The following is a 17,191-nucleotide window of genomic DNA, read 5'->3' on the forward strand; positions in this document are numbered from 1 at the left end:
GTGGAATTTTCCTGTCAAGAATACTTGAGTCGGTTGCCTCTTTCTACTCCGGGGGATCTTTGCAACCCAGGGATTGAACCCACATCTCCTGCACTGGCAGGCAGATCCTTTACCATTGTACTACCTGGGAAACACACACACACACACATTATACACACATATGTATAATATATAACTATATGTGTAATATATATATTATACACATGGAACATTTAAAAACTAAGTTTATGAAGGTCCATGAGTCAAATTTCAAAACATTTAAGAGGCTCTAAACTGCATGGAGTTAAACTAGAAATAAAAAACAGATAACAATAATAAAATCCTCGCAAGTCTGGGAATTAAGAAAGGTATTTTAAAATAACATAAGTTAAAGAAAATCATTCTGGAAACAAAAATATTTTAACTTTATTGAAAACAAAAAAGACATTACAACATAATGTGTGGCATGAAGCTAAAGTATTTGAAGGTAAATTTATACCATTAAATGTATTTAAAAAGAAAAGAGGAAAAGTGGAAATCAATTATATAAACAGTTATCTGAAGAAATAATTTAAAAAACTGCAAAGAAAGTAAAAAGCAGAAAATGATAGAGAGAAGATGTTGATGAAATAGAAAATAAAGGTAAGAATATGAAGCCCCAAATTGATTGTTTGCAAGACTAATAAAATTAATAAACCTAAGAGAGAGAGAGAGGGGGCTTTCCTGGTGGCTCAGTGATAAAGAATCTGTCTGCAATGCCGGAGCCTCAGGAGACACAGGTTCGATACCTAGGTCAGGAAGATCCCCTGGAGAAGGGACTAGCAACCCACTCCAGTATTCTTGCCTGGAGAATTCCACAGACAGAGGAGCCTGGTGGGCTACAGTCCACTGGGTTGGACCCACCGTGGGTTGCAAAGAGTCGGACATGACTGAAGTGACTTAGAGCAAGAGAGAGAGGGAGAGACAGTGAGAATAATAAAGTGCAAACAGCCAGTGCTAGGAAGGAATAGGGAATAAATTACTATGGATTCAGAAAGTATTTTTAAAAAATTTTATACTAATCAATTAGAATATGTGAATGAAATAAAGTTCTTAAAAAATAAAGTTAAAATCATCACAAGAAGAAACTGAAAAATTAAACAATTCTTTAACTGTTAAAGAAATTGTCTTTGGAACTAAAATCCTTCTCAAAAAGAAAATCTTAGGTACAGATTAATTTCCTTGCTTAATTCTATCAATAATTAAAAAATTGTGCCAATTTTACACAAACTCCCTCAAAGAATTAAAAAAGGTTACTTCTTGAACTTGGTTTACAAACCCAGCATAATCTTTATAGCAAAAAGGGACAAAAACATCACAAGAAATGTCACACGGAGCAATTGCTTGCCACTTCTGAACTTGGATTCAAAGATCCTCCACTAACATTAATCAGCTCAAAATCATTTGTATGTAAAGATAATGTAACTTGATGAATTAGATCTTTTTTCTAGGAATGAAAAATGGGGTTAAAATTAATCAATGTAGTTAAGTACACAAACGGAATAGAGTGAAAATCATATGTTAATCTCAGTAGATTCAGTGAATGCATATGAGAAAATTCAACATCCATTCACGAGTTAAAAAATTGGCAAACTAGAAACTGAAGGCCATTTTCTTAACCTGACAAAGTAAATATACAAAACTTACAGCAATTATCACACATGAAGGTGAATTGTTGAAAACTCCAAGACTGGGAACAAGACAAGAATGCCTGATACTACAAGTTCTGTGAACTCCTAGACTAGTGACTCTAGCTAGTGCAATAATGCAAGGATAAATAATTGTTATAACTACTAGAAAAGATACCCTCTTTTCATAATTTACAGGTGATGTGATTATGTAAATAAAAAATTCAAGAGTCTGTAGATTCACTATAAATATTAATAAGTAAATTTAACTAATATATACTACTTACCAAGAGAAAGTAGAAATTTTTTGAAGTTACCATTTGTAACTCTGTCAAAAATATCAAATGCTGAGTGATGAATCTAGGTAGAAGGTATGCCAACTTTTTTACAGGAAACTATAAGTCTTCAGAAAAATTAAGGGAAGCATGAATTAATTAAAGGATCCACCTTACAGACTGTTCTACAGATTCAATGCAACCATGATAAAAATCCCATCCATTCTCTGTGGAAACTTATAGCCTAAGTTCTGGCCCCACAGATAAAGAAGTCTTATGGAGCTGCAGCAATCAAGCAGTATGGTATTATTGCAAGCATGGATAAGTAGATAAACGTCAGAGGAGAGACACAGAGTTACCCATAGATGGACACCATGCATATATGACATATGGCACCGTCCTAGGACCCTAGGCCCTGCTCTGTCAGCACTGCCTGGGGGAAGGCAGAGCCTACATCCCTAGGATCACATTTGATGGGCAGCAGAGTGGGAGACAGGACTGGACACAGCATTGCTTCCTCGTGATGACCCCTGGGCCACCTTGTGGGCTAGGACCCAGTGGAGGGAGGCTCTCCTTCCCCTAGAACGTCCACAAGCAGCAGCATCTTCATCCCACAGTAGGGGAGTCTGCCATGTTAGAAGTAGAAGACACGTGACTACTGTCTGTGGGAAGCATTGCAATAACCAGGAATGTCTCCAACAACAAGGATGTGAGTGGCACCCCTGGAGTTGTGCGCTGGCTGGAGAGGTGAGGGAGCACAGGGAGCACAGGGCATCCACGTGGGCCTCCACATGGCCTCCTGGGCCACCTTCTGCTCTATCCCAGGTGTGACTGTCACCATCTCAGTCCAGTGTGGTCACTGTGGGAATCGCGGGGTGGAAAAGAATGCTGGTCCTGGGACTGAAGTGGGTGAGGGGCAGGCAGCAGTGGTTCAAGCGTCCTGAGGGACCAGCTCATCGTGACAGGATCCTAGTGACAGCAGGAAGGGCCGCATATTTGCCTCAAAGTGAGAGACAAACATTGTACCTAGGCGTTTTCATTCTTCTGGATTTTGCCCTAAGTTATAATTGCTAGATATCATTGAACCAAAATGTATTTAGTTAACCAAAGTATTCAGTTAAAAGCATCAAGGAATGTGATTAAATTTTAAAACTACAGCCATTAAGGAAGGGATCATGCCTTCCTTGACCAAGTCTTAGGGGAGCTGGTGTGCTTCTCCCAGGCCAGCGCAGGCAGCTGGAGCTCACAGAGGGCATTCCCCCAGCCTCACCCAGGGATTGCATCTTTGGCTGGTCATCTGTGAGTAGAGATGGCCCCTGAGCATCACCCCACAGGAGTCTCCCTGAGCTAGGGGAGCTTGCATAGGGAGGCAGAGCAGGCCACCTTCACCCCCAGGCCTTGGATGGAGCCTGGCTTGCCCTACTTTGGGGTGCCCAGAAGCGGGAGGGAGGAATATTTATCTGCCTCTTGGGATTTTTGCAGGTGATGAGGCTGGCTGGCTACTGAGCCTTGGATAGTACAGCCAGATAAACATTGCCTCCCTGTCCTTCTCACTGGCCACCCAACCCTGCCTGCTGGGTGCCTGGCTGGTCCAAGAAGACAAATGATCAAGGGTGGACACAGCAGGAACCCTTGAAAGGACCTTCAGCATGTGGACTGAGCAGAGCTGCATCCCAGGCTGTCCTTTCCTCCGGGGCCTCTCCTCTGTAGCAGGTGCTTGTGCTTGAGGCTGTCTGTGGGGTCTCTGGGTCAGAGCAGAGCCCGGGAACATGAGGACGTCAGCCTCCTCATCCTTGGCTCTTTGTGACAGAGTCAGAGGAGAGGACAGCAGGATGGGCAAGGACGCCCTGGGGGGCTGGGGCACCGGGGTCACTGGCCACCTGTCTCCTGGGCTCTGGGATCATCCACCTGCAAGCCCTTCTTGGGGCACACGTGAGGGTATAAATGAGGTTCCCAGAGAAACCTGACCTCTCCTAACCCCTTTCCAAACACAAGCCCCATTTTACATCAAAGAGAGTGAAACAGGCCTCCTCAGCGTACACCTGACGCCTGCCACAGGAGAGTTTCTGAGGGGTGCTGGCTTCTGGTTTGGGCCCTAGGTGTTTGGTGAACATCTTCCTTTTTGGTCCCTGTTTCTTGGCAAGTCCCCTCCTCCAGGGCTGGGACACCAGTGCCCTCCTCTGCCAAGCATTTCTCTAAGAATCTCAAATTGCTGTCGAGGAGTCTGAACTGGGGAGGCCAGGCTTGCAGCCTTGGTGTGTGCGTCTGTGTTCACAACCTCCAAGTGTGTGGTCAACCTCCAAGTTGACCTCTCGGTCGATTGTGCTGACAGAGAAACACAGGCATCAACCCAGGTACTGCAAGACACTAGAGTGACCAGCAAACCAGTTGCCAAACTCTGGCTCTGCTCTGCGTCTCACCAATGTCGCAGTGGACACTGATCTTCCGTCAGCTCACATGACCTGACAGACCTGTGGGGGCTTTGGGCTCTAGAGACTTGGCTGGGTTAGAATCCTCTGAGTCCCCCCAACTCTGGAAGGACAGAGCCCACATGTTCAGCAAGCTCCTGTGTAAGGGGCTGAACTGTGTCTCCTGGAGTTTATATGTTGGAGTCCTAAATCCCAGGACCTCTGAATGTGAGTATATTTGGAGATGGGGTCTTTAAGGATGTGATTAAACCTTCCCTGGTGTCTCAGACAGTAAAGAATCTGCCTGAAATGCAGGAGACCTGGATTTGATCCCTGGGTTGGGAGGATCCTCTGGAGAAGAAAATGGCAACCCACCCCAGTATTCTTACCCGGAGAATTCCATGGACAGAGGAGCCTGGCAGACTACAGTCTATGGGGTCGCATAGAGTTGGACATGACTAACACTTTCGCTTTCAAGGTAAAATGAAGTCCTATGGGTGGGTCCTAACTCAAGCACAGGTGTCCTTATGAGAAGAGGAGATCAGGACACACACATGCACAGAGGGACCGCTCTGTGAGGACACGGGGAGAAGACGACCGTCTACAGGCTGGGGAGAGAGGCCTGGGGAGGCTCACCCAGACCTCGGATTCCAGCCTCCCATGCTGGAAGGGGGCTCATGTCCTATTGAAGTCCCTGGTCCGTGGTGCTTTGTTGCAGCAGCCGAGAAGTGGGCCTGGGCTAGACCAACGGAAGGCATCCTGAGGCTGGGGCGTCTCCCTGCCCATTGCTCCTGCCCGGCTGCTGGGAGGACGTGGGGAGAAAGGGGGTAACAATACCATGTGGATGGGAGAACAAACATCTGGGTGTTACTCTTGCCAAACAAATATTTGCTCAGCGCTTTCTAGAGGTGAGCAGTGTGGATATGGCCCTGGGTGGGTAGAGCCCACAGTCTATTAATGGAATGAATAGTCACTTAGAGAAGCTAACAGGAACATCTGTGACAGTTTGGCTTGTTGCTTGGCAAATGCTTGCCCCTCCTCCTCAGGGTGGGTGGGGTGGCCCCTTTGTGAACTTTGGGCCGGTCCCTGTGGCTTCTTTGGATGTGGCGATGTGATCCGAGAAGAGGCCTCCTGCCCATGGGCTGGGCACACACCCTGATGAGAGCAGGCCCGGGGCTCTCACGTCCTGCTGCCCAGAGACCAGAATGCGCACAGCACGGCCCCTTGGCCATAGCCCTGAGCAGAACTGCCCAGCTGGGCCCTGCATGGTTTAGCTGGGCCACACCGGCCAGCTGGCTGTGGGTGTGAGGACAGCTGCCTGTGCTTTGAGGAGCTTTGTTACGTGGTGTGATTGTGGCCCTTGCTGACCGATCACCATATGTACATAATTTTTACTTTGGTCAAGAAAGGGACAACTTGGGAGGGAATCTGCCCATGGTCTGTTAAATCCTGAGAGTCATTTATGGAATGAGCACATACATATTCACCAAACTGTAGAATATTACAGTAAAAGGGAAGTGTCCTCGCTCGGCTAGGCATTAACAAGTGACAGCTGATAGACCTAATCTGGCCTGTTATCTGATCTGGAGTGGACGCTAATCCAAGAATGATTTTTACATTTTCAAAAGACTGAAAAGAACGAAGAATAAAATTTCACGCACATGAAGTTTATATGAAATTCAAGCTCATGTCCATAAAGTTTTATTGGAACATGGCCACGCCCATGTGTCACATGTTCCCCAAAGCTGCTTTCATGATACAGCAGCAGAGTCCAGTTCTTCAGGCCCACCAAGCCTGAACTGTCACTCTCTGGCTCTTTATGGGAAAATTGTCTGACCCTGTAAGAGAGGAAATCTTAGGGCAAAGACCAGAAAGTGTCGCCTTACCTAGTGGGGAGCACAGCTGCATCGTGACCCCGGAGCAAAGTGGAAACAGGCTTTGAGGCTTTCACAAACGTGCTCAGACAGCCAGTGCCCAAGCCTGCTATGAGCCACGCCCTGTGAGAGCATGCCTGCTCCAGCCCCAGGAGGTGGAGTGGAAGCTTCATGCCCTGTGCTCGTTTATTTTGCCTTGATGTGAGGGTTCAAACCTTCCAGCTTACCCGCTGTGTTCCTCCCTGCTTTCCACGGTCTCCATCATCCACTACTCCCTGAACACCTTCCATGTGCAGTGGTCTATGCCAAACCTGACCATTCACTCATCCACCCATCCATCTGTCCGTCCATCCAACCAACCATGCACCTACTCACCCACCCATTATCCACCCATCATCCATCTACTCATCCAGCCATAAGCATCCATTCACCTATTTACTCATGCATCCATCTGTTCATTCATCCACTCACCCATCCACCCATCACTCTTCCACACCTTCATTCAATGAATGTTTCTCAAGTGGCCGTTTACGAAGTACCATGTTGGCTCAGGGATTTGATGATGAACAAGCAAATAAGCAAAGATGGGCACAATAAAGGACAGAAACAGGATGAACCTAACAGAAGCAGACGATATTAAGGAGAGGTGGCAAGAATATCCAGAAGAACTACAAATAATCTTCACGACTGAGATAACCACAATGGTATGATCATTCACCTAGAGCCAGACATCCTGAAATGCAAACTCAAGTGGGCCTTAGGAAGCATCACTACGAACAAAGCTAGTGGACATGATGGAATTCCAGTTGAGCTATTTCAAATCCTTAAAGATAATGCTGTTAAAGTGCTTCAGTCAATATGCCAGTAAATTTGGGCAACTCAGCAGTGGCCACAGGACTGGAAAAGGTCAATTTTCATCCCAATCCCAAAGAAAGGCAATGCCAAAGAATGCTCAAACTACTGCACAACTGCACTCATCTCACATGCTAGCAAAGTAGTGCTCAAAATTCTCCAAGCAAGGCTTCAACAGTACATGAACCAAGAACTTCCAGAAGTTCAAGCTGGATTTAGATAAGGCAGAGGAATCAGAGATCAAATTGCCATCATCCATTGGATCATTGAAAAAGCAAGAGAGTTCCAGAAAAACATCTACTTCTGCTTTATTGACTATGCCAAAGCCTTTGACTGTGTGGATCACATCAAACTGGAAAATTCTCAGTGAGATGGGAATACAGACCACCTGATCTTCCCCCTGAGGAATCTGTATGCAGGTCAAGAATCAACAGTTGGAGCTGGACATGTAACAACAGAATGGTTCCAAGTTGGTAACTGCTACTGCTACTGCTAAGTCGCTTCAGTCGTGTCCGACTCTGTGCGACCCCATAGATGGCAGCCCACCAGGCTCCGCCGTCCCTAGGATTCTCCAGGCAAGAATACTGGAGTGGGTTGCCATTTCCTTCTCCAGTGCATGAAAGGGAAAAGTGAAAGTGAAGTCGCTCAGTCGTGTCCAACTCTTAGCGACCCCATACACTGTAGCCTACCAGGCTCCTCCGTCCATGGGATTTTCCAGGCGAGAGTACTGGAGTGGGCCAAATTGGTAAAGGAGGCTGTATATTGTCACCCTGCTTATTTAACTTATATACAGAGTGCATCATGCAAAATGCTGGGCTGGATGAAGCACAAGCTGGAATCAAGATTGCTGGGAGAAATATCAATAATCTCAGATATGCAGATGATACCACCCTTGTGGCAGAAAGCAAAGAGGAACTAAAGAGCCTCTTGATGAAAGTGAAAGAGGAGTGTAAAAAAGTTGGCTTAAAATTCAACATTCAAAAAAGGAAGATCATGGTATTTGGTCTGATCACTTCATGGCAAATAGATGGGGAAACAATGGAAACGGTGACAGACTTTATTTTCTTGGGCTCCAAAATCACTGTAGAATGGTGACTGCAGCCATGAAATTAAAAGACTCTTACTCCTTGGAAGGAAAGTTATGACCAACCTAGACAGCATATTAGAAAGCAGAGACATTACTTTGCTGACAAAGGTCCATCTAGTTAAAGCTATGGTTTTTCCAGTAGTCATGTATAGATGTGAGAGTTGGACCATAAAGGAAGTTGAGTGCCAAAGAATTAATACTTTTGAACTGTGATGTTGGAGAAGACTCTTAAGAGTCCCTTGGACTGCAAGAGATCCAACCAGTCCATCCTAAAGGAAATCAGTTCTGAATATTCGTCAGAAGGACTGATACTGAAGCTGAAGCTCCAATACTTTGGCCACCTGATGCAAGGAGCCGACTTATTAGAAAAGACTCTGGGAAGATTGAAGGCAGGAGAAGGGGATGACAGAGGATGAGATGGCTGGATGGCATCACCGCCTTGATGGACATGAGTTTGAGCAAGCTCTGGGAGTTGGTGATGGACAGGGAAGCCTGGCATGCTGCCGTCCATGGGGTTGCAAAGTGTTGGATGCAACTGAACAAGTGAACTGACTGAGTGAAGCAAATAAGGAAGTAGTCTGCCTTCGTGGAGTTGAAGATTTAAAGGAACAGAAATAACCTAATCTATCATTACCAATTAAGATGCTAGAACTAGAGCATGTGTTTCTGGGGAATGCAGCGGGAGGAGGACTTTCTGAGGAGGGGGCATTGTGTCCAGACATGTAGCTGAGAGCACAAGGACACTTGAAGGATGAGAGGTCTGAGGTTGGACTAATCTGCCCCTGGTGGTTTGGGGAGAGTCAAAGCAAGTGAGGGGCCTTGGCAGGGACCCGCAGCAGACAAATCACCCAGTGCCTGTGCTCAGAGCCCCCACTGTGGGACAGAACCAGTGCTTCTGGGAAGTGGAGGCTGGAGAGGGTCAGCCTCCAGGGAAACTTGATTGCACACTGTAATGGATTGAACAGGGTCCCCCAAATTCACATCCACCAGCACCTGTGAGGGCTTCCCCAGTGGCACGGTGGTAAAGAATCCCCCTGCCAATGTAGGAGAAGCAGGTTTGATCCCTGGGTCAGGAAGATCCCCTGGAGGAGGAAATGGCAACCCACTCTCGTATTCTGGCCTAGAGAATCCCATGGGCAGAAGAGCCTGGTGGGCCACAGTCCACGGGGTTGCATGGAGCTACACGCGACTGAGTAAGAGCATGCGCATCTTTGAAGGGCCTTATTTGAAAGTCAGGTCTTTGCAGGCATGGGCAAGTTCAGAGGAGGGCATTAGGGTGGCCCTGAGCCAGTGACTCTGTCATTTATAAAAAGAGGGACTTTTGGACCCACAAAGGAGACACACTCAGTGGATGCTGTGTGGGGATGGAGGGGTCTTCCCCAGAGGCTTTGGAGGGAGCACAGCCCTACTGATGCCTCAATTCCAGACTTCTGGCCCCAGAACTGTGACGGAATAAATGTTTAGTTTGTAGGAATTTGTCATGGCAGCCCGAAGATATGAATACACCTCTCCCCCCTCCAAGAGCAGCCTATTTACAGTCTTACCTTCCATTTTTCTAGGAAAATCTGCCCGTTGTGGCCAGGGAATCCCGCTCCTCCACCTTGTCCCTCATCTTAAACCCGCCCCTCACCTCACGGCCCAGCCTGGACCTTACTGACTGGTGCAGTTGGACAAGGAGTCTCCCTGGACAGAGACCCTCACTCGCATGGGAGCTGAGACTTGGGTAGAATCCAGTTCCCACTCAAGGAGAAATGATTTATAAGACGTTTGGAGGCCAAAGAAGTCACCTGGAAAGCAGGTGTGAGATCAAGTAATTTATCAGAAAATTTTAAGTGGCCGCCCATAATGGTTAGGATGCCCGTGGTCTTTCCTGGCCTGGGAACTTCCTGGCCCGACCCCACCCTGCTGCTACCTGGTCTCAATTTGGCCAAGGGCCGAGCAGATGGGCAGTCAGCAGTCTGGTCACCATCACAGAGCTGTTTGCCCCTCTTCCTCTGAGAAGGGGACCCCAAGCAGGCACCTGACATTCTGGGCTGGTGCCTGGTTTGTGGTCCCATCTTTTAGGGCCCAGCGTACTGTGGGCTCCTCACGGCGACAGAGGGAGAAGAAACAGGATTATGGAAAGAGCAGGTCCCCTGGTCGTGGGTGGTCAGGGAAGCCTGGAGTTCAAGAGAGTCGTGGCTACATCTCTGTGGGTCACTGCTGGGCTGTTCTTGGCCAGGTCCTTGGACAGTGAATGCCAAGGTGGAGCCAGCCCCTCCCTCCAGACACATGGCCACTTGCTCCAAAACCAACTGTGAGCTGACCCAGGCCAAAGAGCACAGGGCCTTGGGGTCCCGCTGCATGGAGTGACTGTCTTGGGGTTCAGGAGACAGTGCCAGGTTGTTGGGGGTTTCCTCCTCCTGCTAGTCCCTTCATGGACTGAGCTCAGGCCACATCTGCCTTCAGTAAAAGTTAGTGTAGCTTGAAGCCTCTGGAGGGGCCAGGCCACTTTCAGATTTAGGAATAAAGTTCAGATGAGTGGGTGTTCAGCCCAGGATGCCCCAATGGGGCTGCACCCCTGGAACCTGGGCGATTCCCTAACAACAGGGAGTGGCCCAGGTGGACAGGAGCATCCATGCAGCCTGAGGTGGGCACCGCCCGGGCTCGGATACCCTGAAGGGGTCTGGCTGGATCCTGTGGCGCCTAGCTGCCAGTAAGTTTGCCCTGCTACTGTTTGGAGGGTGGTGTGCTCGACCTCAGGGCAGAAATAATTTAATACATCGTCCACGTCACACTCAATATTCCGCAGTGGACGCTGATTTGGGAACCACTTCCCCAGATCCTTGTATGCCAGGCGAAAGTTTCGATTTGGAAAAGATGATTTTTTTTTTTCTTTGCATGAGTCACTTTCTCAGAGCGTGGAGAGATGGCCCGCCAGCCCTTATCTTTGAACTCCATGTACTTAACGCTTATTAAAATCAATACCGTCCATTAGCCGGCCACGTTTCCATTTTTAATCATCTATTGATATACGGCCTGTGCTTTTATAGGACTAAACAAATTTCCGCTCCCCATGCCCCCTTGCAGCCCGGGGGCAGGCGGGTGCGCGCGGCCGCGGGACGTAAATGTTTATTTACTGCCTGCTTCCTGATTGAGAACATGCCTGGTCCACGGGCCTCAGATGGCTTTTACACGGGAGACTGAAGGCCACTTCCTGTTTTCCAGACACAGCACACCGTTTTTAAGGAGCGTAATGAATGCGAGGTATTGTGACGCCATCGCCGGCCGTGCCCAGCCCGACCGGGAGGCGGTGCAGGAGCGACGGGGTTTATTATTTATTTATCCCTCTGTTCCTTGCTGGGGGGCAGGGGGCACTGGTCACAGCTGGGCGGCATCCCTGCTCTCTCCGGCTGCTAAAGATTTTTGTCCCAGGGCCCTTACTCTGGGGAAGGCAGGGAGGACCAGGTGACCTCAGGGAGGGTGTCCGTACATGGGAATCCTTTCAAAATAAGGGGCCGAATGGTTACTGTCTCCATCTGGCATGCCCCCATGCTCTGGAGGCCCAGAGGCATCAGGGACCCGAGAGATGGTCCCCTGCCCTCCTCTCTGCTCACCTGCCTGTGTACACAGCAGCCTTGGCCCTCCCCCCAGCCCCACCACTGAGTTCTTTAGAGCCACCCATCCACCAGCATCTTTAGAACCAGCACAGCACTAGGTACAGGGGAGTAAGAGCCAACAACCCTGCTCCAGCCTCTGGCCTCTGGAGGTGGGTAAGGCTCACGGAATCCAGAGAACAGGCCCCGCATTTGGTGGCTGTGCAGGACCTCTGGCCACGTGGAGAGGTCTCTGGGCACCCGGAGGTCGCGCCATTGGGGTGTGGGTGGCCGATCTGACTGCTGTCAGTGCCCGAGGGGGCTCTGGCCCTGGAGCCAGAGGGAGCAGGGGCCCCTGTCTGCCTGTGCTCCATTCACCCAGCTCCTCCCAGCAGTCATCCAGCTTGTCTGGAACCTTCTTGTCAGGAATTAGCCTCAGCTACAAGTGGGCTTGCCTCCAGCTGCCCCCCAAAGAGGCGACCATCCCCACTTGTACACAGCGGCTTAACCTAGGCGGTGTCCACAGTGGCCAAGCTCAGAGCAGAGGGCTCAGGAGACCTACTGAAGTGGGGCATGTGTATCAGAAATTGGGGCTTGGCCTCTGGAACGAACGCCTCCTGCAGCCGCCGCTGGGTCGTCACCTGTCCCAGCCCCCGGAGAGCTGAGCTGGGGGTCCTGCCAGCTGGCAGTGTCCTGGTGCCCAAGGCTGGCTGTCAGGGCCTGACTGCCATCCCCTAGCTCGAGTCACAGAGCTGGAGGCACCCTCAGGCCTCAGCCACCCAATGACTTCAGTTGTGCCTTAAGGCCCCCCTACCCTGGGATTTGCAGGGCTCCAAGGCCTCCTGGGGTGGGGCACAGGGTGGACAAGGTGCTACTATGGAGTCAGCTTCATTTCTGTCCTAATTTTGTTTTTACATGACTTGGTGGTTTGTGGGCAAACAGAATCCTGCTGCTGAAATGAGCTGAAAGTCAATTGTCCACATAGATGGCTTATCCTTGCCCCTGGGGGAACTGAGGCCAGTGCCAGGCCTTGGCTCATCTGGGGTCACGTGGTTAAGGGAACAGATCCTGACTTCCATCTGAGGTCTGCCCTGAGTCTCACCCCCCTCACACACCGGGGTCCAGGCACAAGGACCCTCTCCAGGCACACAGGGTGGGCAGACAGACCTGTGGGCGCACAGCCGGCCACCCAGCGCACGGCAGCAGGCCCGCAAGCCCGGCTGTGGTTTGGCGGAGCATCTGTGATCAGTGGCTTCATAAAACGCCTTCTAATGAAAGTAACACACGGTGGAGGGAGGGCCAGTCCTTACACGGGCGCGTCGCGGAGAAATGTGCTTGTTAAAATGTGTAATGAGAGACATAACAAATCCCCAATATTGGGCAAAGCTGTCGTTAACTCCCTTAATGATAGCGGTCTTTTCTCTGGTGTGCCGCGCAGTCTTTATAAACCCCTTTGGCGTGGTGGGAGGGGCAGAGGTGTAGGGGGCAGGGAGTCTGCAAAGGGCCTTTCTCGGAGGCCGAAACCCTTGAGCTGGTGGCCTTGTCTGAACCGCGAACCCTGAGAGCCAGAACTGTAGCCGCGATGCCACCGTCTGCCTGCAGCTGGTTGGGGCTGGAGTTTTTGTCACTTACCATAGAGAGTCCTAACTGCTGCTCTCGAGTCTCAGTTGCTCAGGAAAAGGTTCTTTCCTCTGGCCTTCCCGGGCAGAGACGGCACCAGTGGGCAGTCCAACTGGGTCCCAAGCCTTCCTGGGGGTGAAAACTGTGCCCTGTTGGCCTTGACTTCTCTAAGGCCAGGGTTCCCACAAGCTCCCCCACAAAAGCAGCCCCCACAGTCTCTGTGTCCCTGGGATGTCCCCAGGCCCTGGTGGGTCAAGGTTTTGAGTGACTGTCAGAAGGGGGTCCCTGGCCTCCTTGGAAGCTAGCCTGGCCCCTAGCTTAGGGCTGAATCCTGGTCACGCCCCCACCCCAGCTGTGTGACCTTGGTGTCCCCCGCCTCCCTTGCGAGCTCTGTGTTCTGTCTTCAGGGCCTGCCTGACTATGAAGGTTCCCAGACGGTGCTCAACGTCCAGTGTCCCCTAAGGGCCCGGGACCAGGCTCATGGTGCGGTGGTGACACAGGGCAAGCCTCACCCCTGAGCCCACCAGACCACACCCAAATCTCAAGGGCCCCTGGGCCTCCCATCCTTCTCCTCCCCCTGCAACAGTGCTGACCCAATTTCTCACCAAAACATGTGTGTGCTTATGTGAGGCCGTGCCCCATGTACACACACACAGGGATACACACACGGACATGTGGACAGGCAGGCACATGGGCGCATGTCCTATGTGAGGTCATGCCCCTCCCCCCAACACGTCCACCTGCCCCTGAAACCATGCCCTCAACCACCCAGTGCTCCTCGTCTCCAGTGGCTTTGGGGTTTGGGAGGGTCCCGGGATAGCCTGGACCACGAGCATCCGTCACTCCCACCACACAGAAGTGATTGGACTTGACCTTGGAGGACAGTGGCCACCTGCTGTGAGCCTGGTGAGGTGCCGCCTCTGGCTGCCCCATCTTCTTCACTAGGATATGTGTTGGGGTGCCTGGTCCCCTGAGCCACCCAGTGCTGAGGCCCGGGGGGCCAGCCGAGAAGCATATGCTCCCCAGGTCCTGGGGGTGTGCATCTTCTCAGCCCTCAGATGCCTTGTTCCCATGGGGTCCCCAAAGACTCAGTGCAATGCTCATGGGTGACCCGACGGGTGGGAAATCTCTCCCAGGGCTGGGACCACTGGCTGTGCTGTCAGGGGTGCCTGCCTGGCTGGGTGGGGTTGAGAGTCCCGGGCTCCTGGGACTCCCAACCCCACTGGGTGCAGCGGACACTCTGTTGTGTGTGCCCCACAGATGACCAGGAATATGGACTGTTCCTCCCGGGCAGCCAGAAGGCCCTGTGCCAAAGAGCCAGGGCAGGGTCTCCCATGGGCTCAGGGACCCCCAAGGACAAGGACCCCTACCCCACCAGAGGCTGAGGCTGAGTTGGTGGAAGAGGGAGCAGGGGCAGCCCCTGGGGCTCAGCTGACCAGCCTCCCCACCCAGGCAGCACAACACGGGCCGGCAGGACCCAGGTGTGGAGACTTTAACAGTCTGTGACCTGCCGTCCACTCTTGGCTGGGTGTTAATGGCCAAATGTTTTGCAAGTAAATTACCAGAAAGAATTATTCCTGAGAGGCAGAGGTCTGTGTAGGGGAGGAGGGGCTGTGAGAGAACGGGACAAATGGCTGGTGTCTGTCCCCACCTACCAGCTCTCTCTGCAGACGGCCCGAGAGCCCAGGCAGGTCTGCTTCCCCCATGAACCCCACCCCCAGGAGCTGCTCCTCTGAAGAGAGACTAGAATGAGGGCAGCATGGCCCAAAGTTCTCCCAAGTCCTCCCTAGAGGGTGCTGGGCAGAACAGACATCCTCCACCCCCCTCACACCCTCCACCTCTGCTTCCTGCAAGGTGGTCCGGGCACAGCCAGGGGGTGGGGCTCTGGACTGGCCGTCTTGCCCCTGCCTGCACTCTGACTGCACCTTAGGCCTTGTATGAAGGAGCTTGTCTGTGCTCATTCCCCTGATGGGCAGGGGCTGCCTGCAGTCCACACATGGCCTGAGAGCCTCTGGAAAGCCTGTGGACACTGTCTGGAGGGGCTGGCTCTCCCAGAACCCCCAGCTGCCCTGTCCTGGAGGTGGTCTGCGAGCTTTGTCCCTGGCCAAAGTGGAGGTTGTGTGGCCCTGGGCTCTCGGCAGTGGTGGCCCCAGTGCTAACCTGGCTGGGTGCCCCACGCGGAGGCTCCTGGTTGGCCTGGGGCCTGATGCAGACTCTGCACAAAGAGCCTGTAGTGACTGAGTTCTGGGCACTCTGACCTTGGGGTTGGCCAGTGTGTTGGTCACATGAGCCGCCCCCCAGTACCATCCAGAGGATGGGAACCGGCCCTGGGTCGGGCTGTGGCTGTGGCAGGGAAGCCCCTGCTGGTGGTCCACCTGCTCTCTCCACTCCAGGCCCCGTTGCCGGGACAGTGCAGTTACCAGTGATTGAATTTCCTGCCCCAGCTCAGCGGTGACCTCTGACTCCACAGCATGCTCTGCACTCCTGGGAGCTGGAGACTCGGTGACAAGGCTGGACTTGGGGAGGGTGGGACACAGGGGCACAGAGGGAGCACCGGCTGGGCTCTGTGGACTTGGCTACCCGGGGCTTGGGACCCTCGAGCTCTCAGCAGCTCTGAGCCTCCCTGAGCTGTGTTGTTCCTGTCTGTGAAATGGGAGCTCTCTCTGGGCTTTGTGAACAGTAAATGAATCTGATGAGTGCACCTTGCCAAGTGTTATACGAGGTCAGGTGTGACCAGAGCCCCGGGGTGGATCCCCGAGGGGCTGCCCCCAGAGGCCAGGTTGTGGAGCCCCCCTTGGGGGGCCAGGGCCCTCCTGGGGAGACTCATGCTCCCCCGGGGCCTGGACCAGAGTCATTGCCACCACACTTCGGGAAGGTGGTGCTGTGGCCTGTGGGGTACCCGGGGCTCACTGGGCAATGCCTAGCCCCCATGGTTGGGGACACAGTCCTTTGTGTGCCCAGGAGAGAGGCCTGGGACCCTGCGGGAGAAGGTGCAGGACACATGGACCCCTGAGAGCCCGAGGCTGCTCCATGCAGGCTTTCCCTGGACCCTGCGCCCTCCATGAAGGGCTCGCTGCGTCTTTAAGACGCTAATGGGCCCTTTAAAAAAAAAAAATGACAGTTTGCTTGCACACTAACAGGTTCTCGTCTGACATCAGCAGGGAATCAAAGATATTTTATTATTTGGAAACTCCATATAGGGAAGGCAGCCTTGAAAGTCTGTCATTGCTCCAAAACCCACACCTCCCCTGGGAGTTAATTATTTTCTTAAAATGCAACTTGTACTGTTAGTTTAAAACATTCCAACTGTGTTCACACTCTTTAAATCTTCAGTAAACCTTAGAGTTTAAATCACTTGCAGATAAGAGTAATTCTATTAGGGAGAGAGGGGACGGATGCTCAGAGGAGGTGAAAGTAAATGGAATAGAAAGGCCATTGACTGTGGGAGCCACGGGGACTTCTGCCGTCGCCCCCTGGCTGCCCAGTGCCCTGGCCAGCGCTGCCCACTCTGCTTCTCAAAGGGTGGACACAGGCCCTTGTGCTGGGCCAAGGTCAGCTTCCTGATGGCTGAGGCAGGGCCACTTTTGGGGTGACCAGGGTGCTTGCCTGGGTGAAGAAGGGCATCTGGGTCCCTGGGCTACAGGGCTCCCAGGGCCTGTGCGGGAGCAGACACCAGGGATGGGCAGACTGGGGGGTGTGCTCTGGTTCCCTGTCCTCACTCACCAACACCCTCTGGCCAGAGGAAGCCCTGGGGCCAAGGGGGGCTGTTTGGATATCCCTGGGGGCTGATTCTCCTTAAGAGCCTGCTTTTCTCAGACAGATGACAACAAACCCACAAGCCGGCCTGCCGGGGA

The sequence above is a fragment of the Giraffa tippelskirchi genome, chromosome 5 (genome assembly GCF_054371585.1).
Source record: "Giraffa tippelskirchi isolate mGirTip1 chromosome 5, T2T-mGirTip1v1.2.pri, whole genome shotgun sequence".
Taxonomy (NCBI): domain Eukaryota; kingdom Metazoa; phylum Chordata; class Mammalia; order Artiodactyla; family Giraffidae; genus Giraffa; species Giraffa tippelskirchi.